The 24,980-nt window shown below is 32.4% G+C and overlaps 1 long non-coding RNA gene across 7 annotated transcripts in view; it reads right to left on the bottom strand.

Annotated features, from left to right (window-relative positions):
* Positions 1–24,980, bottom strand: part of LOC140621505 (uncharacterized) — a 324,736-nt gene that overhangs the window by 174,883 nt on the left and 124,873 nt on the right. For 3 of the 7 annotated variants that reach the window (XR_012021235.1, XR_012021234.1, XR_012021238.1), the window contains 2 exons: positions 11,948–11,997; positions 4,625–4,675 (listed from right to left, as the gene is read on the bottom strand). The exons of 1 other annotated variant lie outside the window; for it this stretch is intronic. This is a non-coding gene — a long non-coding RNA (uncharacterized lncRNA). Of the gene's footprint in view, positions 1–4,624; positions 4,688–11,947; positions 11,998–24,980 lie in introns of all 7 variants that reach the window. 3 more of the 7 variants (XR_012021239.1, XR_012021240.1, XR_012021237.1) reach the window with 2 other exon arrangements.

Below are 24,980 nucleotides of genomic sequence, written 5' to 3'. Positions count from 1 at the left end.
TACATTCTTCCAATAAATATTTTGAATATATTTATTCTTCCAGAAAATGTTTTTAATGGTCCAGAAGTAGAGAGAATAATCTCCTTTTTCCCCCAGAAACTATAGTTACTACTATTAAATAATATTAAAAAATACTTTTCTGGCTAAGTATAGTAGTATGTCAAAAAGGTTTTGGTAATGTACTAATTCTTAAGGGGAAAAACTAGAAAAAAATAGTTTACCTCTCTGCTTGAGAATTTCAGCAACTATTTCACTATTCTTTAAAATTCTATTTGGAACTGCCTGGTTAGCTCAGTTGACTAAGCCTCTGACTCTTGATTTAGGCTAAGGTCATGATCTCAGGGTCTTGGACCAATGCACAGGGTCTCCACACTGAGCTTGGAACCTGCTTAAGATTCTCTTTCCCCTCCCCTCTGCTCCCTCTCTCCCCACATCCTTTCTCTCTCGCAAAAATAATAATAAAAATAAATAAAATAGGGATCCCTGGGTGGCGCAGCGGTTTGGCGCCTGCCTTTGGCCCAGGGCGCGATCGTGGAGACCCGGGATCAAGTCCCACGTCAGGCTCCCAGTGCATGGAGCCTGCTTCTCCCTCTGCCTGTGTCTCTGCCTCTCTCTCTCTCTCCGTGTGACTATCATGAATAAATAAATTAAAAAAATAAAAAAATAAAATAAATACAATTCTATTTGGCTAACGTGGCAGGGCAACTGTGTTCAGTATTCTGAACTATGATGCTGCAGGGACCTGAATGTCAGTTTTCAGAAGTGAGAAAGGGACTTCGAATGACATTTATATATTGAATAAAAAAATATTTCTTCTTATAATTTCCATCAGGCTTTCATGATACCTACTACCCTTTGCTTTTTTTTGGAGGGAGGGCTACTTTTCCATTTTACTCTCCTTTTTAGGGGGTTTTATATGGTCAATTCTTTTCTTATTTGCTAACGGTCACATTCACATCTTCTATAAACACAACAAAAACAAAAACAAAAAACAAATAATTTGAACACATCAGATAATTGTAATCTCAAGTTGACCAAGACTTTGATTTCAAACAGATAACCATTATTTTTTCAATATTTTACTGAATGATATGTCTGGGTAACAAGTGGGATAACAAATAGAAAAATACATTTTATATTATTCCATATAGAAAAGTTTGCAGGCTTATAAATATATTATTCATTTTGACCATTAAGAAATGCATTTGGGGCACTAGTATATTTTATTGGGGATAAAAATAATAATAATAAAACCTATTAGATTGAAAGTATTTCTCCATTTTTGTTTTTCTTTAATCAATCTTTAAGGAATGACAACAAATTAAATAATCATTGACATCACTTAATTGAGCTCTGATTCTGTACCAGGCCCTAATCTAAACTCTTTACATGCATTGTTCCTGGGAAGTATTTGCTATCAATATGCCTATTTTACCAATAAAGAAACCAGGTATTTGATAAGTTAATCGACTTATTCAAGGCCACAACATTAAAGGCTGAGCCACACTTCTGACCTAGGTAGTCAGGTTCTGGAGAAGGAAAGGAAAGATCTTTTTGAAAATTAAACATTCATGTGATTGCATAATATATGAATCACACTGAAAGTCACTGGGAGTAGAGGGTAGGTTTTCATTCCTTGATTTGCCTTAATTTAAAAAAATATTTTGTAATAGTCACCAGTTGGACATTAAAAGTATTTTTAAAGTAATCATGTCAACTAGGGAGGAAGCATGGGCTAATTTTGTCCTCTGACAAAATTATCTACTGTGTTCAGCAGACATTTACAAGTAAGATATACAGGAGCTATTGCTTATAGAATGTTTACCGTGTATCAAGTACTTTTAAATGTCTCATCTGCATTAACTCACCAGATTCATCGAATTATAATAGATATTCAAAATTTGGATTTGCTATATCACAATTTTATTCAAATCAGTCAAATATTAAAGACAAATGACTATTATATATTTAAAATATAGTTTGATCCTCCTTTCTTAGCACACCCTGCCCTATCAAACATGTCTTAAAACGTTTAGAAGTGGCCATTCAGGAGAATCTTATTCTGACAGTGACTAGCCTAGTTTCCCTGTGACAGATTTTGAGCTTATTCTGTTGATTGAAAACATAAGAGTCCTCTGTTTCAGTATGCGAAAAGTGCAACAGTCTTGATTTTGTCATTGTTTTATCAAGTAGATGTAATCTTTCATAGGAGATTAAGAGCAACACATTCTGATGTATGTTTAAGCTATGAGAAAATCTTTTTGAAATATTCAAAGGGGAAAGTTTTTTGTTATGACTGTTTGCATATTTAAAGTTGTATTCAATGCTAGCAAAAGATAATTTATGGCTAGTATGTCGCATATAATATTGTCTATACTTTTTCCTGCCAAAATTCAGGTCATTCATAATAGCAAGTTATGCATTTTATGGGACATTAATCAGGCAATCAGCTGTTGTGGGATATTAAAAATGGCCCTGCTAAAGGAAAAGAGTGAATGGAAGATTTCTTAGGAAAACTCAATTATAGATGCAACAGTTCATTTATTTCAGGTGGCTGGATATCATCAACTCTATAAACAATAGCATGTGAGAATGGCAGAACTCAAAATGGCTGGAGCCTGGATCCCTGACACCATCAAGTCACCAGCTCAGCCATATTGTTATGTGAGAGATAAACATCACTAGTTTCACTACTATGTTTTAGAGTCTTTTTTATAGCAGCTTAATTTATACTCAATTATTCATTACATCACATTAGCAAATGCTAACCCATCAGTAAGTGAATCTTGAAACCTTCCATATTAAGGGGTACATTTTATAAATTATAGTTTTCTGTGATTTATGTTAATCATTTATATACTCTAGTTTATTATCTTCTTTCTTTCTTTCTTTCTTTCTTTCTTTCTTTCTTTCTTTCTTTCATCTCTCTCTTTCATTATCTTTCTACCTATCATGACTAAATATACATGAATATATAGAGAGTGGTTTCTCATTTATCCAGTTTGTGTTTTTATATGAATTAAAGTTTTGGATGATTTGCTAACCTGCAAATGATTGTACATAGAGGGGACTTTATGATTGCCATATAAATTCCATTTTTTTAAAGATTTTATTTATTATTCGAGAGAGAGAGAGAGAGAGAGAGTCAGAGACACAGGCAGAGAGAGAAGCAAGCTCAATGCAGGGAGCCCAATGTAGGACTCGATCCCGGGACTCCAGGATCACACCCTGGGCCGAAGGGAGGTACTCAACCTCTGAGCCACCCACACATCCCAAACTCCATTTTTGAAACTATTTCAAACCCAACTATATAAAGAAAACTAGGATTTCATTCAGAAGTATTTTTTTGCAAAGCAAGTCCAAAACAAATTATACAAAAAATGATAATATCTCTCCTCTTAAAAATCAAAGTTCTGGCATGAGGCACATAGGAATCTGTGCTTAAAATACTGAAATCCACATTGTCTACTTTTCTTGTAGCTTTGGCTTCCAATAAGCTCAGAGCTAGGTTTTGGTTTTCTGTTCTATGTCAGTAGCTTTGTAGTGGTGGGAGATAAAGTCAGAAGAGAACAAGTGGCTTGATTTTATTCTGAACAGGCTATTTCAAAAGATCCAACTGAAAAAAAAAAAAAAAAAGATCCAACTGTAGTTGCTGTGCTTTGCCAGAGACAGGAGGAAACAGCAAGACCATTTAGGAGGTTCTGGCAGTAAGAGATTCAATGTGATGGAGCTGACTCCAGAATCATAGTTGTGAAGCTAGTGAGAGGTGGTCACACTCTGGGTGTGACAAGTGTAACGCATAAAGGTCTTGCTGAGCTGTCATAATTCCTAGATTTGAAGGATCATACTACCTTCAAGACCTTCTCCTAAACCACTCCCTCAAGATATAATCCTCTAAGAAGTTCAAATATTCAAAGAAATGAATAAGATTTTTTTTCAGGTGTATACTTTTTGGATCTTGCACCCTATAAACCCTAAACCTTGGCTGACACAGGAAATATAAATATCATGCCTATTGGTTTTTTTCTCTCTCTTTAGTTTTTAAGTTCCAGTTAGTAAGCATACAATGTAATACTAGTTTCAGACTTAGAATTTAGTGATTCAGTGCTTACATACAACACTGGGTGCTCATCACAAGTGGCTCCTTAATCCTGTGCTCATCACAAGTGGCTCCTTAATCCTCACCACCAATCTAAGTCATCTCCACCTTACTTTCCCTCAGGGTAACTGTAAGTTTGTTCCCTATAGTTAAGAGCCTATTTTTTGGTTTGCCTCTTTCTCCCTCTTTTTTAAGCAACATTGGAAACAACAAGTGTTGGCAAGGATGCAGACACAGGGGAACACTCATACACTATTAGTGGGAATGCAAACCAATGCAGCCACTCTGGAAAATAATAGGGAGGTTTCTTAAAAAGTTAAAAATAGAGCTACCTTATGATCTAGCAATTGCACTACTTGGTATTATATAAATATATTATATAAAATATTATAATATATATTTATATATAAATATGAATACTTATTTATATACATGTAAACATATATTTGTATAAAGTTCTGGAGATGCATTTATTGCTCTTTGTGTTAGCTGGTGCAAAATGAGAATGGATATAGGCTGGCTTACCTTCAATTGGCAGTAGTCTGCAGAATGGGTTGTATGTATCCCAAGGAAAGTCTTTATAGTATACTCCATTGGTGTACAAGAATAATAAAATAATCTTTTATTAATGTGCATATCTATAAGCATATATATGCAGAACTGTATATATTTACATATATAACATTTTTATATGTTGATGTTTAAAAAACATTGAAATTACGATTATAATCCTTAAAATATGAAATATTTATTGTGTCTTTACACATATTTTATAGATATTATGTACCAGGTTTTGTAAGTCAGATATTCTGGAGAAAATTTCTCCATATGAGTAAAACAAAGCCAAGATAATTAATTACTCTCATGATTCCTAATCCATATCATATGCAGGCTCTAGCCAGTGTACTAAGAAAAGAAAATAAAAGAAAAATAAAATAAAATACTTTGAATAAAATAAAGTTGTCAGTCCTACAGAGAATATTAATATCTACTTAGAAAATCACAAAGAATCTATACACACACACTCATAAGCAAGGTCACAGATTAAAAAATAGTTCCACTTTAATATACAAATAAATACTGAATGTTGGCAAAATTTAAATTAAAATTAAAAAATTTTAAAAAAGTATGTAATTTTACTCCAAAAAATACATGGAATAATTTTAGATGTAAATCCTCCAAAATATATGTGATGTCTATGTGCTATAAATTAAAGAATACTGATGAAATAAATCAAAGAAGATGTAAGTAAATGATGGAGATAGCGTGTTCTTCGGTTAGAAGATGCTATATTGTTAAGATGTCATTTCTCCTCTATGATCTGGAAAATCATTGGAATTTCACATCAGGATTTTCTTAGTATTGCACTAACTGATTTAAAATCCATGTAGAAACACAAATTAATTAGAATAGCCAAAATGTAAGAAACAACCCAAAAAATAGAAAACAAAACAAAACAAAACAAAACAACAACAAAGGTGAATGGCTCACATTACCTGATTTCAAGATTTAATATTAGCTATACTAATTTTACTAAACGTAAAACCTAAAAACATAAAATTCTTAAACTTACAATGCTATAGAATGAAGCATACAAAAAATCTTAGTGACTTTGACAGATTAAATAACTTCTTAGATAGGACAACAGAAGTGCATTCCTTAACAAAAATGATAACTTGGACTTCATCAGAATTAGAAGTTACTATTCTTTGAAATACAGTTAGGAAGAAGGGACACAGTCTGGGAGAAAATGCCTTCAAATTAGATATTTGATAAAGGATCTGCATCCAGAATACATACAGAAAACTCCATCACAGAAATAAGAAGACAAATAATCCAATTAAAAATGCATACAAGATCTGAACAGACACTTCACCAAATAGATGTACAAATGGCACACAGACATATGGAAAGTTGTTCTACATCATTTGTCATTTGGGAATTGCAGATTAAAAGCCAAGCTGAGGTATCATAGGTTTACTAGAATATCTAAACAGGCAAGCACAAACTGACAGTATCAAGTGCTGATGAGAGCACCAGAGTAAAGGAACTACCATGCACAGCTGGTGGATATGCACAATGTGATACATATGGTGGAAACATGGTTTGGTAATCTTTTCACTTTGTTAAACACACACTTACATATGACTCAGTAATCTCATTCCTATATATCTCCCCAAGTGAAATAAAAACCTGGATAACTCTGGATCCAGGGGTGCCTGGGTGACTCAGTCATTTGAAGGTCTGACTCTTGGTTTCAGCTCGAGTCATGATCTCAGGGTCCCCGGAACTAGCCCCATATTGGGCTCTGTGTTCAGCAGGGAGTGTGCTTGGGATTCTCTCTGTTTCCCTCTGCCCTTCCCCCCATCTCTCAAATAAATAAATAAATAAATAAATAAATAAATAAATAAATAAAATATTTAAAGAAAAGAAAATTTTGTGTCCATATACACACAATGGAATACTACAGAACAGCATAAATGACAAAATATGGATACATTGAAAGGCATAAATGAATTTCCAATGTGCTTTGCTAAATGCCACAATCATAATACTGTTTACCACATAATTTTACTTGTATAGCATTCTGGACTAGGCAAAACTATTGGTGTCTGAAATAAATTAGTGCTGGAACACTGAAAAAGGGAGAGCTACAGGGACATTTAAGGGAAATGTCTCAGTTGATACAACTGTTGTGTTGATTACTGTGGTGATTAAATGACTATATTCTCATGTGCCCAAACACGGAATTACACCCTAAAAATGGTGAATTTTATTGCATGTAAATTACACCTTAATAATGATGATGGTGAAAAAATCCCACATGATGTGGTTAAAATTGCAATGTAAACAATGATCATCTGCTAAATTTCCTTTTGTAATCACTTTCTTCTTCCTTCAGTAACATGCTTCAATCTGGGATCATTTTCCTTCTTCACTACTTCCTGTGGAGCATCTTTGCCAACATCATATCATCTAAGCTAATTTACTTTCTTTTTTTAAAAGATTTTTATATATTTATTCATGAGAGACACACAGAGAGAAGCAGAGACATAGGCAGAGGGAGAAGCAGGCTCCCTGCGGGGAGTCCAATGTGGGACTCCATCCCAGGATCGCAGGATCATGACCTCAGCCCAAGGCAAACACTCAACCACTGAGCCACCCAGGTGCTCCCACTTTCTTATTTGAAAAACATGTTTGGTGGTATAGATTTCTACATTGTATTTTTGTTACCATTCTTTTTTGTTTGTTTTTTTATAACAATTTAGGACTTCATTTCCTTACATTCTGGCATTCATGGTTTTATTAGGAATGGGTCTAAGTATTTCATTATTTGTCTGGAAAGCAGCTTAGCTTTAAAAACAGTCACTTAACTTCTCTTAGAATAAAGCAAGAAGCAAAATAAAACCCAGGGCAATACTGCAAGTTATATAATATAGAACTGCTACAAGAACATCTTGACAGATTTTGGAGTAATTTCCTTTTCCTTCCCTTTCTTCAAGCATCTTTTGCAAAAAACCAAGGGATTTGCAGTATGGTTATATTGTATTATTGTATATGTACCCACACACATATATATGTTCAGATAATTTGATTTCTAAGCTGAACACCATTTATATGCAGGATACATGGTTTGTTTGGTGTTCCTATTTTCTACATCTAGCATAATCCTTCACTCACTCCTTGCACAGAACTCCTTAGAAAGGGTATATATTTTAATAAACTGAAACTATCACCTAAAAGATAATGAATATAGTAAATTTAATATGTAATAAATACATGCTACACATAATACAGAATTTAAAGTGTAACTCCAGCTATTAATATTATGTTATTTGCAAGTATATAAAGTGATCTTAAATAAAAGCAGAGTAACATTATTTTAGAACATAAAAGTTGTTATTGTATACCAGGCTTGTATTTAAAGCAATAGATGGCACTATTGGTCCACTATTATGGATGTTGTAATCAATTTTATCTTATTTACCCCTCACTCATCTAACCCTCATTATTTCCCTACAGTTTTATAGGTCACTGTATGAAGATATTTGCAAAGTTAATTTGAAGAGTTTTTTGTTTTTTTTTTTTTAACTAGGCAACTTTGATTTGCCTTTCCTCTCTGTATAGAATGTATTAACTGAAGAATTACAAGAATAGGAAACAAAAAGCTTTAGTTCTATTATGTGTGGCTCAGGAAAGATTGCTCACAAAAGTGGTTGGAAACTGTCACAGGGTGCTGTTCTGGGACCATCTATCCACTGCATCTATAGATTATCAAGGGCATTTGTTCCTAGTAAGCTTTTAGTAGTACTTTTCATAATGTCTATTTGGCCTTTGGATTAAAACATATCCTTTAATTCTGAAGCTAAATCAAATGTAATGAGAAATATTTTTCCCCCAAACCTTGTTTTCCATTGTTCTGTAAAAAAAAAAAAAAATGTTAAATTTAAATGAACAACTGGATCTTATATGGACAACAGAGAAAATTTTTCATTTTGGACAGTGTCGGGGATATGACTAAGGGAAATGCATAAACAAATTATGGCTATTTTAATGAAGGGAATCCTACATTGTAAAATAAAGAAACAAAAAAGACAATATTTCATGGGTCATCCAGTTAATGCTCTTTTATAAGCAATGTCTAATACTATGGGGGCAATTGCACTGATTTAAAAGCTTCTTCTGGTGGCCCCTACTTTAAGACAATTATTGGTGGTTGTTTACTTAGCTATACTAAGTAGTATAGCTCATCTGCTGAGTCCATTTACTACTGTTGGCTTTTCTTTCAATAAGTGTGTTAGATTTCAAAACAAAGTAAGATTTAAAAGTTTTGCTTCCTGGTTGTTGTTGTTTTTTTATAGAGATCAAATATCAATTGAAGTTAATAGCTAGAGTAAGAAGGTATCAATTTAACATCATCAAATTTTCCTGAAGGCTTTCAACTGTAAGAATGCAATACTATGGAACCACAGTAAATTGGTATGTTATCAATGTTTTTTTCTCCACCTGTGAAATAATATGTCACATTTTTTGTACTACACCATAAATAGCTCTGACATGGGAGCAAGCTGAGCTGCTCTGTATAGTTTGTCACATAATCAAGGCACTGTGGTACTTCTTCCCTCTGAATTGCCCATATTTGAGCAGATAACTAAAAGTTATCAGGGTTAATATTTTCTTTGTGTTTGACACCCAGTTTTTAACTTTAGGCTATTTCAATATCCAAGCCCACCCAAATGACAATAAAAATTTCAAATTACTTAATGCATGCAGATTTTAAAGCTTTCATAACTTTTCTTTTTTATCCTGAGAGAACTCTACAAGATAATTAGGTCAGATATTTGTAATGTTCAAATGCCATTTGCCATTGAAGAAAAATGATACTCATTGTGAACAAGTAAATAGTCTGAGGTCAAATAGCAAGTAACTGACAAAGGTTTCAAATGAAGAATTCTGATCTTCTGCTCCTAAATTATTCTGATACCTTGTGCAGCTTCCAGTTTGAAAATAGGATTAAACTCTCAAATAATTCTTTTAAAGAACTAATGTTTTCTGAAAAGATGTTAAAGTAATTTTGAAAGCTATGGGATGATCTTATAGAGAGATTATTCTGTCTGAATGCTATTGTACTGCGCAGTAGTCATAATATTTAATGAGTATGAGTATTTATTTAATAGTGTATTTGTATCTATAAAGTTTTCTATGCATTGTGGTAAAAAATGTACCTCATGTTTATTATATATAAAAGTAGCCAAATTTTTAACTGTAAAATTATGAAAGCTAATGTAAAAGTGTACATCAAATTATATTACAATCTTAATTATGTCAGTAAATAAAGGAGATAATTTCTTAAAAGAGCCCTTTCAAAATTACAGCTCAGACACCAAAAGCATGAGCAACAAAGGGAAAAAAAACAAAAGGATAAATTAGACTTTACCAAATTAAAAGCCTTTGTGCATCTAAGGACATTACCAGACAGTTCAAAGACAACTTACTGAATTACAGATAATATTTACAAATTTTATATCTGATAAGGGTCGTATCCAGCATATATAAAGAATGCTTAAAACTCAACAACACAAACAGCTCAATTCTTAAAAATCGGCAAAGGACTTGAATAGGGATTTCCCCTAAGGAAGTTATACAAATGACCAAAATGCTCATGAAAAATGATTGACATTATTAGTCATTATGAAGTACAAGAATGATGTAACTCTTCACACCAATCATGATATCTTTATATGTAAAAAACAAACAATAAAATGGAAAAATGGCAGACACTAGCAAGGGTTGAGGAGAATGTAGATAAATCATCACGCTTATGCATTACTGGTGGAAAAATAAAATGTGCAAAACTATGGAAAACCATTTGATAGTTCTCAAAAAAATTAAACATAGAATCAACAAATGACCAAGCAATTCTTCTTAGATATATAGTCCCCAAAATTGAAAACAGAACATATGCATGCACGCATATGTTCATAACACACTATCTACAATAACCAAAAGGTGGAATCAGCCCAAATGTCCATCCATACATAAATAGATATTTGTTATATATCTACATACAGTTAAATTTTATTCAATCACAAAAAGCAATGACATATTAATACATGCCATGATGTGGACGAACATATCAAAAACATGCTAAGTAAAAGAAGCCAGAAACAGAAGGTCCCATATTCTATCATTCCATGTATGTGAAATATCCAGAATTCACTAAGTCCATACCTACAGAATGCAGAATTGGAGGTTTCCAGGCAATGAGCAGGGGCTGGGAGGTAGGTATTGGAAATAAACTGTTTACTAAATATAGGATTTCTTTTAGGGTGATGAAGAGGCTTTGGAATTAGAAGTGGTGGCTGCCCAGTATTGCTAATGTACCAACTGATATTGAATTATTCATTTTAAAGTAGTTAATTTTAATATTATATCAGTTTCACTTCAACAAAAAAAAATGCAAAATAAAATTAGATCTTGGCATTATCTTAGTGAGGTTTTGCCTTTAGCTAAATAGTCTTATGGATATGTCCAAGCTGGATCAGATCATTGGGTTAAAATTTAAAAATTGGCAAAAATGATGATAAAGGCATGATTCATGCTGCTACCATTTTGGTCTAGTTTCACTAGCCAAAACACCAGTGCAAAGAAGGATGTAAAGCAGAAAATAATACTTTTATGCTTAAATGGCTTTATCAGGTTCTGTATTACAACTCTCATTTCTTGTAAATAACTGCCCACACTTGAATATTGTCAGTTCAGGCAGCGAAGGGTGCTCCATCTGACATGCCTCACAATTGCATTAGACTGCCAGAAAACCATGTTAGCACCCAACTATCCTCATACCAGGCCACCTATTACTAGCAGGTAAGGAGATTCTTGCTACATCACAGTTGCATTCTTCACATTATTTTTGAGTGGGCCTTTGATCTGAAAGTAGTCCTAATTAAGAACCATAAAACTAACCTAAGTTATACATTGTGTCAACAATGTTTGGTTAGCCATGCTAGGTTTTTGAAGGCATACAAAGTGTATATACAGCATTTGTGCATAAAATCATTAAATGACAATGAACAGTTTATTTTTTTTTAAATTTTTTTCCTCTCTTTTTTTATTTGTTTATTAATTTTTATTTATTTATGACAGTCACACAGAGAGAGAGAGAGAGAGGCAGAGGCACAGGAAGAAGCAGGCTCCATGCACTGGGAGCCCGACGTGGGACTCGATCCCGGATCTCCAGTATTGCGCCCGGGGCCAAAGGCAGGAGCCAAACCGCTGCACCACCCAGGGATCCCCTGAACAGTCAGTTTAAAATAGATTTAAAATAGTTTAAAAATAGAACATTACCAAATTTTAGGTCATATTGTTCTTGTGTTTTCATACTCAGGTATTCTCTCCTGATTTAGAAGAGAATAAGAATTAGGAGACAATTTAGGAGAATTATTTTGCTTTTTCTTATATTTCAATGCAATTGTATGAATCCTAAACCAAACATTATTTAGTTTTACATGTCTTTTTTATGTCAATATAATTTAATACATTATATAATATATAGCATATTATTCAATATTATATTAAACTTGATATTTAATAATGTAATAAATAAAATAAATATATTCATATAATAAATGCTAAATTTATATAATACATAAAATTTAAAATATAAAATTTAATATTAAACATTATTTATTAAAATAACATTTATTTTTTTTTAAGATTTTATTTATTTATTTATTCATGATAATCACAGAAAGAGAGAGAGAGAGAGGCAGCGACACAGGCAGAGGGAGAAGCAGGCTCCATGCAGGGAGCCCGATGTGGGTTTCGATCCCAGGTCTCCAGGATCGCGCCCTGGGCCAAAGGCAGGCGCCAAACCGCTGCGCCACCCAGGGATCCCTAAAATAACATTTAATATAAATAATATAATCATTTAAAACATGTTTTTATTTATAAATAATTATAGATACAAAGACATTTGCAAATATAGTATATAATTCCTTGTACCTTTTACTGTTTCCTTCAATAGTTTCATCTTATATAATTATATTACAATATCAAAACCAGGAAATTGGTGGGACACCTGGGTGGCTCAGCGGTTGAGCGTCTGCCTTTGGTACAAGGGGTGATCCTGGAGACCTGTGATCGAGTCCCACGTCGGGCTCCCTGCATGGAGCCTGCTTCTCCCTCTGCCTGTGTCTCTGCCTCTCTCTCTATCTTTCATAAATGAATAGGTAAAATCTTTAAAAAAAAACATAAAAAGCAAAACAAAACAGGAAATTGGCACTAGTACAATGTGTACATAGTTCTGCATCATATGATTTGCATAAACAGCAGAATCAAGCTACATAACTCTCCATCATCAAAAACATCTACCTCATGCTAACCTTTCACAGTCAAACCCACCACCTTTCCACAATGTTAATCCTCAACAATTATTAATGTTTCCATTATGATAATTTTGTAATTTTGATATTATTACAAAATGGTTCCATATGGTCTATGAGCTTCTTAGATTGCCATTTTTCACTGAACAAAATGCCTTTGGGTTGCATAAAAACTATTGACTTGTAGGGTGCCTGGGTGGCTCAGTGGGTTGAACCTCTAACTCTTGATTTTGGCTCAGATCATGATCTTAGGGTTTTGGGACCCAGCTTCAGTCAAGATCAGTGCTCAGCAAGGGAGAATCTGCCTGAGATTCAATTTCACCCTCTCCCCCTCCCTCTAAAATAAATAAATAAATAAATAATTCTTTAAGAAAAGAAGGCTGTTATTTGCATCAATGGATCATGTCTATTTATTGCTCACTTATTTCCTTTGCAAGCTGGTTGAAACATTCACCCATTGGGGAATATTATGGGTATTTCCAGTTTTAGGCTGTTATAAATAAAGCTGCTATAAACATGTGGGTAAAGATTTTTGCATAGGATTGCATTGTTAGTTCTTGGGTTAAATGTCCTGCAGTGAAAAGCTGGATTATAGAGCTAAGTGTATGTTTTGTTTTTAAAAAAAGCTCTAAACAACTATAAAGTGTTCCATTTTACATTTCCACCAGCAGTGCATGAGATATTCAATTTCTCTGTATCTTCATCAACATTTGGTATTATCTCTGATATACATATACATATATAGTTATATATGGATATAACGTATATATGCATAGAAAATTATATGTATGTATATATGTATATATAATTTTAGCTGTTTATAGTCTTCATATAGTCTTCATTGGCATTTCCCTAGTGTTTAGCAATGCTAGACATCTTTTTATCTTGTGTGCCATACAAATATTTTCGGTGAAATCCCTGTCTTTATGTCATTTTATAATTGGATTTTTACTATTGCATATTGAGAGTTCTTTACATACCTTTGCATATCTTAGAAACCAGTGCTTTGCCAGATACATGGTTTCTCTCTATCTGTAACTTGCCTTTTCACTCTCTTTGAATTTTTTCACAAAAAAAAAGGAAGTAAATTTATCATTTTTTAAAAATGTGGTGTCATGTCTAGGTGTCATGTCTAAGGAAGCTGTAGACCTTGAATATTTTTTCTGTGTTATTTTCTAAAAGTTCTGTACTTATATTTTATGCTTAGTATTCAAACATATGATTAATTTTAGGTTAATATTTATTTAATGAATGAGGTTTAAACAAGTTTTCTTGGCTTTTTTTTTTTTTTTTCAATTTTGCCTGTGGATATCCAATTGTTGTACTGTCTGTTAAAAATACTATGCTTACTCCAGTGAATTGCTTCTGTGACTTTGTAAAAAATCCATTGGCCATACTTGTTTGAGGACCATTTCTGGGTTCTCTCTTCTGTTCCATTTATCTTGCTCTGTCAGTACCATATTGTCATGATTACTGTAGCTATTTAGAAAGTCTTCATATTGGGTAGAATGATTCTGCCTATTTTATTCTACTTCAAGTGTGTTTTCATTGTTCTTATACTCTAGAGTTTTCAAATAAAAGTTTTTGAATAATCATGTCTATATCTAGAAAAATCTTATTGGGATTTTGATAGGAACTATATTGAATATGTCTGTAAATTTAGGAAGAACTGACATCAACAGTCTTCTTTTTTTTTTTAATTTTTTATTTATTTATGACAGTCACAGAGAGAGAGAGAGAGGCAGAGACACAGGCAGAGAGAGAAGCAGGCTCCATGCACAGGGAGCCCGACGTGGGATTCGGTCCCGGGTCTCCAGGATCGCACCCTAGGCCAAAGGTAGGCGCCAAACCGCTGCGCCACCCAAGGATCCCAACAGTCTTGAATCTACAAACTTGATATGCTATCCATTTAATTTTACAGTACTAAACATGCAAATCCTATGTATGTATTATTAGATTTACACATAAGTATTTAATTTTTCAGTGATTAGAAATGGATTATTTCTAATTTTACTTTTCACTTGCCAACTACTAGTATATAAAACTAAAATGGATTGTTTTCTGTACATTTTGTATCCTCTGCCTTGCTGAACTCTCAGTTCTAAGAGTTTTCAGGTTTTGGTTTGTTTGTTTTTGTATATGAGGGAGGGGGGATTTCTTTGTGGACAATCATATCATTCTCAAATAGGGAGAATATCATTTCTTATTTTCTGATCTATATTGACCTTTCTTTTCCCATTGTGCTGGCTAGAATTTCCAGTACTATGGTGAACAGCAGTGATGAAAATGTGCATCAGTAACTTGCTCTTTATTACCAAGGAAAGAACTCAGTTTTTACCCGTGAAGTGTGATGCTAGCTGTGGGTATTTTATACATTTATGTACCTAGCTGCGAAAGATCCTCTTTATTTCTAATTTGTTGAGTCTTTTTTTGGTTTGTTTTGTTTTGCTTTAATCATGAACAGATACTGAGTTTTGTCAAATGCTTTTCTGTTTTCAATGAATATGACAATGTGATTCATTTTTCTCTTTTGCCCTCTTATTCTGGTGGATTACACTGATTGATTTTCATATTTGCACCAGCCTTGCACCTCTGAATAAACCCCATTGGTCATAATGTATAATTCTTTATATTTTGCTGAATTCCATTTGTTAATGTGTTATTAAGAATTTTGTTGTTAAAAAATAATTTTGTTTATAGTTTTGCATCTATACTGAGTGGCAATGGTTTGTAGGTTGTTTTTTATATGTATTCTTTTTAGGCTTTTTTGGCTATTATTGTAATATTAACTTCAAAGAAAAATAAGAAAATAGTTCTTCCTCTTCTATCTTCTGAAAAATATTTTATAGCATTGATATTAACTCTTTGTCAGAGTTTTGATATACTTACCAAATGAATCCACCTGGACTTGGAACTTTCTTTATCAGGGGTTTTTTAATTACAGTTAACTTTCTTTGACAGTTATATGGCAAATCGAATTGTCTATTTCATTTTGAGTGAGTTGTATAATATATACTTTTAATATATATTTTCTTTTCATAAATTTTCAAATTTATATGTGTAAAGTTGTTCATAGTCTTCCTGTAATGGCCTTTGAAAGTCTTAAAGGTCGATAGCAGTACTTACCGTTTTATTGCTGATTTTAGTAATTTGTCTATTATCTCTTTTTTATTTTTCCTAAAGTTTTTTTTTCTTTTTGATTGATGTTTTCAATGAATTAGATTTTTGTCTTATTTATTTACTCTTGTCTTCCTCTTTTCAACTTCATTGATTTGTATTTTTACCTTATTATTTCTTCATTCTAGTCAATTCGAGTTTACTTAATCTTCTTTTCCTACATCTATATCATTGAGGCATTGAGGTAGGAACTTAGGTTACTTATTTGGTTGTTTCTCTTTTCTCATGTAGGAATTTAGTGCTATATATTTCCCTGTTATCAATGATTTAGCTGTATCCCATAGTTTTGATGTTATATTTTCATATTCATTCACTTTCTTTTTAATTTCTCATAAGACTACTTCTTTGACTAATGACATTTAGAAATATGTTTAGTTTCCTAAAATATTTCAACTTTTTTCCCTTTTGTTATTGTTAGTTTGATTTCACTGTGATTAAAAAAAAAATCTCTGTTTTTTTAATTATGTAACATTTCTTGAGGTTTGTTTTGTGGTCCTCAATATTATATGTATTGACACATGTTCCATGGACCCGGGCCCTGGAAGGATTGTAAGGAATGTATATTCTTTTGTTCCATACAAAGTTCCATGAATGTCAGTTAGTTCCTGGTGGCTGATGTTATGGTTATTGTCATATATCCTTGATGACTTTTTGTCTAGTCATTCATCAGTTGTTGGGAGAGAAGTAGAAGAGTCTACAACTTTAAATGTGGATTTCATGATTTCAACTTTAAGTTCTAAAAGTCTTTGCTTTACCTATTTTGCAGGTCTGTTGTTTGGTGCAGTGTCTTCCTTCTGGAATGATTAATTTTTTTCCCCTGTATTATGTAATATTCTTTAGTTTCTGGTAACTTTCATTTCTCTAAAGGCTAATTTACCCAAAATTAATATATTTACTTCTGCTTTCTCTGATTAATATTTATCTTTTTCCAATCTCACTCTTTCACATTCTGTTATCATTGTATTTACAGTAAGTTTCTTATGGACAGCATGCAGTTGGACCGTCTTTTATCCACTCTACCAGTCTCTGACTTTAATTAGTATATTTAGATTATTTATACTGAATATAAATATTGGTGTATTAGGAATCAAGTCTGCAAATTTTGTTTTCTAATTTTTCTCTATTTTTTTGTTTTGTTTTGTTTTCTTATTGGTGTTTGGTTCTCTACATTTTTTGTATTAAACTTTTTTTTAGAATTTTATTTTTATTAACCAATAGTGTGTTTATTTAGATTTTAGTATACCTATTTGTATAGATTTTTTAGTGGTTGCTATAGGTACTATAAAAAATATAGCTTAATGCTATTGACATTTTAACTGTTGAGTAAAGTGTAGAGAGCTTACTTCATTTTACCTCTTTATTATTTCCTTTAATATTTCCTCTACATACACTGAAAACCACACTAGACATGGTTATAACTTTTGTTCCCATCAGTGAAAAAAAATTAAGAAAATCGAAGACAAAAACTTTGGGCTGTTGTATTTACTATGCTTTTGTTCCTTTTATTTACTTATTCTTTCCTGTTGGTCCAAGTTACTTTCTTTTAGCATTTCGTTTTTGTTTAGAGGAGTTTTTTTGTTGTTACTTAAGAATATGTCATTTGGTGACAAATTCTCTTAGTTTTCACACATCTGAGAATGCTTTTTGCTCTTTCATTAGTGGAGAATATTTTAACTGGATTTAGAATATTCAATTTGGCAATCCCTTTTTTCTAGTCCTTGGAAATTGTTTTATCACTTACTTTTCCTCTTTTATGTGAAACCCACTGTCATGAAAATTGTTCACCACCTATAAATTATGTGTCATTTTTCTGTGTCTACTTTCAAGGTACTTTTGTCTTTATTTTTTCAATCTATCTTCATTTGTTTCAAGCATAATTATAATTGCTTGTTGAAACATTTAATAATAGCTGCCTTCAAATCATTGGCTGAGGCTGATAATTTTAATATCTGTGTCATCTTGGTGTTGACCTCTGCTGATTGTATCTTATTTAATTTGGGATCTTCCAGATTCTTGCTATGATAAATGATAACTGAAATTTGATCATTGACACTCAAACTTACTTAAGACTTGTATTTAGCAGTCCTCTTATAGTGCCCCCAAAGCAGAAAGGTGGCACCACCTTGTTACTGACTGGTTGAGTATTATTATGGCAATGTTAGGAAACTGATACACACTCTACTTTATAGATCATCTAGGAATATTTTAAATGTCTGGACCTTCTTATGTCTATCACAGGTCTATTTTGTAGGATAATGCGATAACACAATGTTTTAATTTTAGATTTTATAATAGATTGATAATTGGAAAGGCAGGTCATTTTAATTACTCTTCCCTAGGAGTTTTTGACTGAATTTGGCCCTTTTTGTTCTAACATTCAAGATCACCTTGTCTATTTCCATTAAAAGCAAATTCCTTGTATGAATGTTTGTTATATTCAGTTGATCAATTTACAGTAAATTCATATTTTTGCAGTAATGAGTCTTTCCAACCATGATCATTTTACTCATCCTTTTATAATTAAATATGTTCTAATAACCTTTATTAGGAATTTAAAGTTTCCATGCATATTATTGAATCATATTGCACACTTGAAATGAATATAACCCTGTATGTTAACTATACTGGAATTAAAATAAAATAAATTTCCATGAATGAATTCCACATTATTGCTATATCCATATCTCAATGCCCTTACTTTTGCTAATATGGTTTATTTTAAATGTATTTTTAATTATATATTCTAATTTTAGTTATGGATAGAAATATATAATTGAAGTTTTTAATATCAGATTTATAATAAGCCAAATGTGTTAACTTCCTCTGTCTTGTTACTTTATAAAATAACTTTGGTGTTCTATACAGGAAATATGATCAGCTGTGCAAAATAAAATTTTATTTCTTCCAACAAAATCCCAATATTTATCATCTTATGTCCCTGAACTTAAAAGGATCTTATATTTTCTTGTCATACTGCAATAGTTTGGAATTCTGAAACAACAAGTATCAGAAGTGATCTCAAAGGATAAACATTCAATATTTTCCCATAATGTATGGTATTTGATGTTTTTGTTTGTTAGTTTTTGCAACTGGCCCTTATCAATATGGATGGTTCCCTCTTTTGTTTGATAACATTTATATTTATGGGTGGATGATGAATTTTTATCTAGTACATTTTTATATATATAAAGATCTCATCATATGATTCTTTTTTCTCACTTTGTTCTGATCATGTTGTTGATTACATTGGGTAATAGTTAATCGAATATGGAAGTCCTGAATAAATCTTCTTAATATAGTATTTTGTTTGGATAATTTGTTGGTTTTATTTGATGTGAGATTTGATTTTCTAATATATTTGTTTAGAAGTTTTGCCTTTAGGTTCATTAGAAAGTGTGGAGTGCAACTTTACTTTTTTTAGTGGTTATGGTTAGGTTTTGATATTTAGGTAACTTAAAATGAGAGAGCGATGTGTTTTCTTTTTTCTATCTCCCTAATGGAGTTTGTGTAATATTTGCAACTGCTCTGAATGTTTGGTAGAATTCACAAGTAAAAGCATGAGATATCACACATACATTTGTGGAAAAGTTTTATTTTGTAATATTTTATTTATTTATTCATGAGAGACACAGAAAGAGAGAGGCAGAGACACAGGCAGAGAGAGAAGCAGGCTCCATGCAGAGAGCCTGATGTGGGACCCCATCCTGGGACTCGATCCCAGAACTCCGGGATCATGCCCTGAGCCATAGGCAGAGGCTCAACTGCTGAGCCACCCAGGCACCCCTCGTGGAAAAGTTTTAAGTTACAAAATAAATTATTTTATGATAAAGGATAAAATGTGCATTCTTTATTTGGGAAGTGTATAATGACATATCAGTGGTTCAGTCTCTGAGGAGCAGACCACAGTTGTAAATTCTTTGGGAAGACTTTTTTCCAACATCTTGCCCACAGACAAGGTCAGACAAATTTATTTTCTTGCTATCATATTTTAAGAAGTTTATTTTCTAGCTCTTTGTTTCATTAGTATGCAATTCTTTTTTTGATCAGAGTATATGTGGAGGTTTTAGCTTTTACACCTTACTAGGTATTTATCCTAAACTGTATTTTCTTCTCAAGCCTGCCTTAAGAAGTAACAGCTTTTAGCTTCATAGGGTGTTTCTTAGTTAGCTTCAGAGATACTTAGCTTAGTTGATTTTACCTGTTTAAGTTTTTGACTTTGAATATCCCTTTTTTATTTCCAGCAGAGATAGACATTTAAAATGATGTTAAAAAAAATTAAAAATTAAAAAAATTAAAAATTAAAAATAAAAAAATAATAAAAAAACTATAAATAAATAAGTAAATAAATAAATAAATAAATAAATAAATAAAAATAAAATGATGTTAATTACTATATAACAGCAAATCTTTAATGTTTCTTTGCAGGAAGACTTTTCAGAACATCTGGTCAACCACGTTACAGGAACTAAATCTTTACTCTTTCCGATAATCATCTTGCTTTTGACTAACTTCTTTATATATTTAGGGGATAAACTAAACGTGTTTGATGTATAAATAGATTATGAGAAAGTGACCCAAAATGAAATCACTGAGGTCCAGTTTACTAAGGCCACTTCTTTGCAAATCTATACAGAATTATTGCTGAATGATTTACAAAAGCTGCCCAGAGACAGTACTGCTGAAGTAGTTTCTAAACATCAGCTTAAATAATGCAGTGGGCTTGTTGTATGTATCTGGGATGCCCATGGTTTTATAAATTATACTGCAAGTTTATCTCCTCCAGGTTATTTACTCATTATTTTCATTATCAGCCAGAATCCTTCACAGCCCAACCCCAAATATCTACACAATCCCATTGCAAGTGACAGGGTAGTGCCTACCTGTCTGTAAGATTTATACAAACCGTTCCATCATCATACTCACTAGAAAACTTTCTATTGGAAAATTAATTTTAATTTAACTAATTTTTGTTTGAGGAGACCTATCATCAAATTCAAGAATGTGTTCTGCTTGACAGCTACAAGAAAAAAAAAATCAAGAAGTACTTGAGAGTATAAGCAGGTTTTGATTATTTCTTTATTAATAAATCCACATGTAGGATATCAAAATTCTAGATGTGATCAAGTTGAATATATTGCGCTTGCTTTTTTAAATATTCTTATTTATTTATTCATGAGAAACACAGAGAGAGAGGCAGAGACACAGGCAGAGGGAGAAGCAGACTCCATGCAGGGAGCCCAATGAAGTACTCGATCCTGGGACTCGATCCCGGGACTCCAGGACCATGCCCTGGGTCAAAGGCAGGAGCTAAACTGCTGAGCCACCCAGGGATCCCTTTGAGCTTGCTTTTATTTCCTATTTATCAATACTTTTTTCTTGTGTATGTTTTTTATATTTTTGAGAATATATATAAAATAAAAGGTGTATTTGGGGGATTTTTTTTGTTTTTATTTGGTTATTGTTTATTTCAATTGGAATTTACCTTCAATTAATTTTTTTGAACTCTTACAATTTTGAAAATAGAAGTTCAAAAATTTCCTTCAACTAGAAAAAGAAACAGAATAAAAATGTTCATTATAAGAAAAAAAAAAGTGGCTGTCATTTAAATTATTCATGGTATAATTTCTCTTATTGTTTCAGTTTACATATGATGTAATCAGATAAAACAGGGGAAACATATATTATCTATTCGATGAATCAGATGAAATCTTTTCTGAGGTCCCTGAGAGTACATGTATCAAGGTATATACCTGATCTAGAAAAAGTGAAAATTGTGGCCATAATATAAATTCAAAATTGAGGTAGGAGAAATTTATCATTAACTTCCAGTTTCTAGAAAATTTTAATGTCATTTCAGTTTCCTGGTACTTGATTTGAAAATCACTCCAATTTGTCAGCCTATCATAAGTCTACAGTGATTTAATACTTAAATATGTGTGAATGAATAAAGAAAGATTCTACATTATTATTGCTATTGATGGCTCTTATGGTTTTTTTTTTTTTTTTTTTTTTTACAAGTGCATAAGCAGGTACATGAAAAGAGCCAGATACTGGGATGAATAAAGATAAGTTAAGGATTCTTGTAGCTTTCCATATCATCCCTGATACATCTATAATATGATGTCACTTTTGTGGCTTCAATTAGCTAATGATTATTAAAATGTTTCTCATTACATTTAGCCAGTAGTTTAACCAAACATTAGATTTGTTCTTGAATTTTTTTTGCCTTGAATTAATGTTAATTTTTCTTTGGATCATCTCCATTTAAAGGCATATTTTTGTTTTAGATTAATCCAATTTTCTTGTCTGGAACCAATACACCTAATTCATTTCTATGAATCTCCTATATAAATTTTGCTATATAACTCCTCTCCACCCTCAACCCCCCTTTTGTAGGAAATATTACAACACGGACTCCATATTTGGCCCTCCATCTCGTTCATCCCCATGAAATGCCCTCCCTCAGGACTATGAATTTTAGGCCTCTTGGAGGTTAATGTATGTCCTGGCCAGAATTTGGGAAGGTTTGTTTTGATTTTCCCTAGCATGGTGCACAGAAGGATCCACTTTAGATAACCAGTAGAGATGATTGGTACACAGAAGACAGCACTTGAGATAATTAGTAGAAATTCTTTGGTAGATGACAGGTAACTTTAGGTAACTAACCTTTGACCTCACCATAATGATTCCTCTTACTCTAAGAAAGCTGTGGGTTAAGGTCTAGTTGATGGGCAGAGAATGGCTACATAGTATCAGATAGTTTGCCTGTTTATTTAAGTTACCTTAAATAAAAATCTGGGAAAAGGGTTAAGGCTTCCTTTGTTTCTTGGTCTTCAAGTACCTTCTCAGTCTGGAGGATAGTTTACTGTCCCTCCTCCATCTTCTAATGACATAACAGTAAGGAAATGAAGCAATAGATGATCTACTTCATCAATAAAACCCCTCAAAGTATTAGTTCTGAGACTGTACATATCCAATATTGCATTTGGCTAGGGATGATAACATATGACACTGATGGAATGGATAGATTTAGAGTATTCTGTGATACTTGCAGGTGCTAATTGAAAGAGCAAATGCGGTTCTTCAGTGTGACCTCTAACAAACTCTATAGCCTATATTTCTATTAAGCCGGCAAACTGGATTCTTGAACAGACAATTCTATATATTTCTTTTATTCTCAGAGACACCAGGAGAGTGCTCAGATATTAGAATTTAGAATTGCTAACAGAAAAACAAACACTAATATCTCAATTTCTGGCAGGTCTGTAGAAATCTTTGTAGTTGAAGTCTTTGTATTGTTAATTGGAAAGAGGGCTAATCTTGAAAATGATCACAGTATGAACAAAAATAAAAAAAAAATTTCCTTAACCATAAACCACAAATTGAATTCATTTTACATGGACTTCATACATTTAGACTTTGAGGAAAAAATGCCCCCCCTGTTTTATTCAAACCTAATTTCTTCATATTACAATAAAGTACTTTATATTCTCAACGTGCATCTTCAAGCATTTTCGAAGCTGATAAATCCTTTCTTTATACAATTGTTTAGCATATGTCCAATGTGTCAAATAGATAAAGGATAGATATTCTAATGAGAGTGTAGGCAGAAGGCCCAGAATATTTCATGGTCACAGCCTGTTCCTTTTACCATAAACCACTGAGGACATTGCCTGATGGAATTACTTGGGAGTCAGGAAAAACCCAAGAACAATTACTTAAAAGTCAGTTATCACAATGACTAAGAAAGACACTGAAAAATAAAAATGGTGAAAGGACTCACCCTAATATATTTCTTTTTTTCCAGTTTTTCTGAAGTATACTTAGCACACAAAAAAACTGCACATAATTAATGTATACAATTTGGTGCATTTGGACATATATATATATACTCATGTTAACACCATCACAATCAAGGTAATAAACATTCATCATTTCCAAAAACTTCTCATGTCTTCTCTCTCTTTTTTCTTTCCTTCTTTCTTTCTTTCTTTCTTTTTCTTTCTTTCTTTCTTTCTTTCTTTCTTTCTTTCTTTCTTTCTTCTTTTTCTTTTTCTTTCTTTTTTTTTTTTTTTTTGCTTTGTTTTTGGTGGTGTTGGCAAGAACACTTAGCATGAGATCTCTTAATAAAATTCTAATTTCTCATTGTTCCCTCTAGGCACTATATTGTAGATCAGATCTCTTACTCATTTGTATGACTGTAACTTTATAACCATTGAATACTCCTCCTCTCTTATACTTCCATCCCCTGGTAATCACCATTCTACTGTCTCCTTCTGTACCTATGATTATATTAGATGCTCCATATAAAAGAAATCATTCAGTGTTTCTCTTTCTGTGACTATTCTATTTCACTAGCATAATGTCTCCCAAGTCCATTTATATTGTCACAAATCGTAGGATTTCCAACTGTTTTGTTTGAATAATACTACATTGTACGTGTATATCACATTTTCTCTATCCATTTTCTGTTGATGGACATTTGAATTATTTCCATATCTTGGTTATTGTGAACAAGGACACATTAAATGTGGTACTGTAGATATCTCTTCAAGATCCTGATTCCAATTCTTCTAGGTATATATTCAGAGGTGGACCTCATGGATAATATGGTATTTATATTTTTAAAATTTGTTAGGAACCGCCATGCCATTTTCCATAGTTGTGGTACGACTTTACATTTCCACCAATGATCCACAAGGGTTCTAGCACACAACTTGTCAACACTATATTTTGGGTTTGCTTTTGTTTTGTTTTGTTTTGTTTTGTTTTGATAATGGAAATCTAACATGCATGAGGTAGTATCTCACTGTGTTTCT

Source organism: Canis lupus, chromosome 30, assembly GCF_048164855.1.
Source record: "Canis lupus baileyi chromosome 30, mCanLup2.hap1, whole genome shotgun sequence".
NCBI lineage: Eukaryota > Metazoa > Chordata > Mammalia > Carnivora > Canidae > Canis > Canis lupus.
Note: the sequence above shows the minus strand (reverse complement) of the source record. Positions and strands in the feature narration are given on the sequence as shown.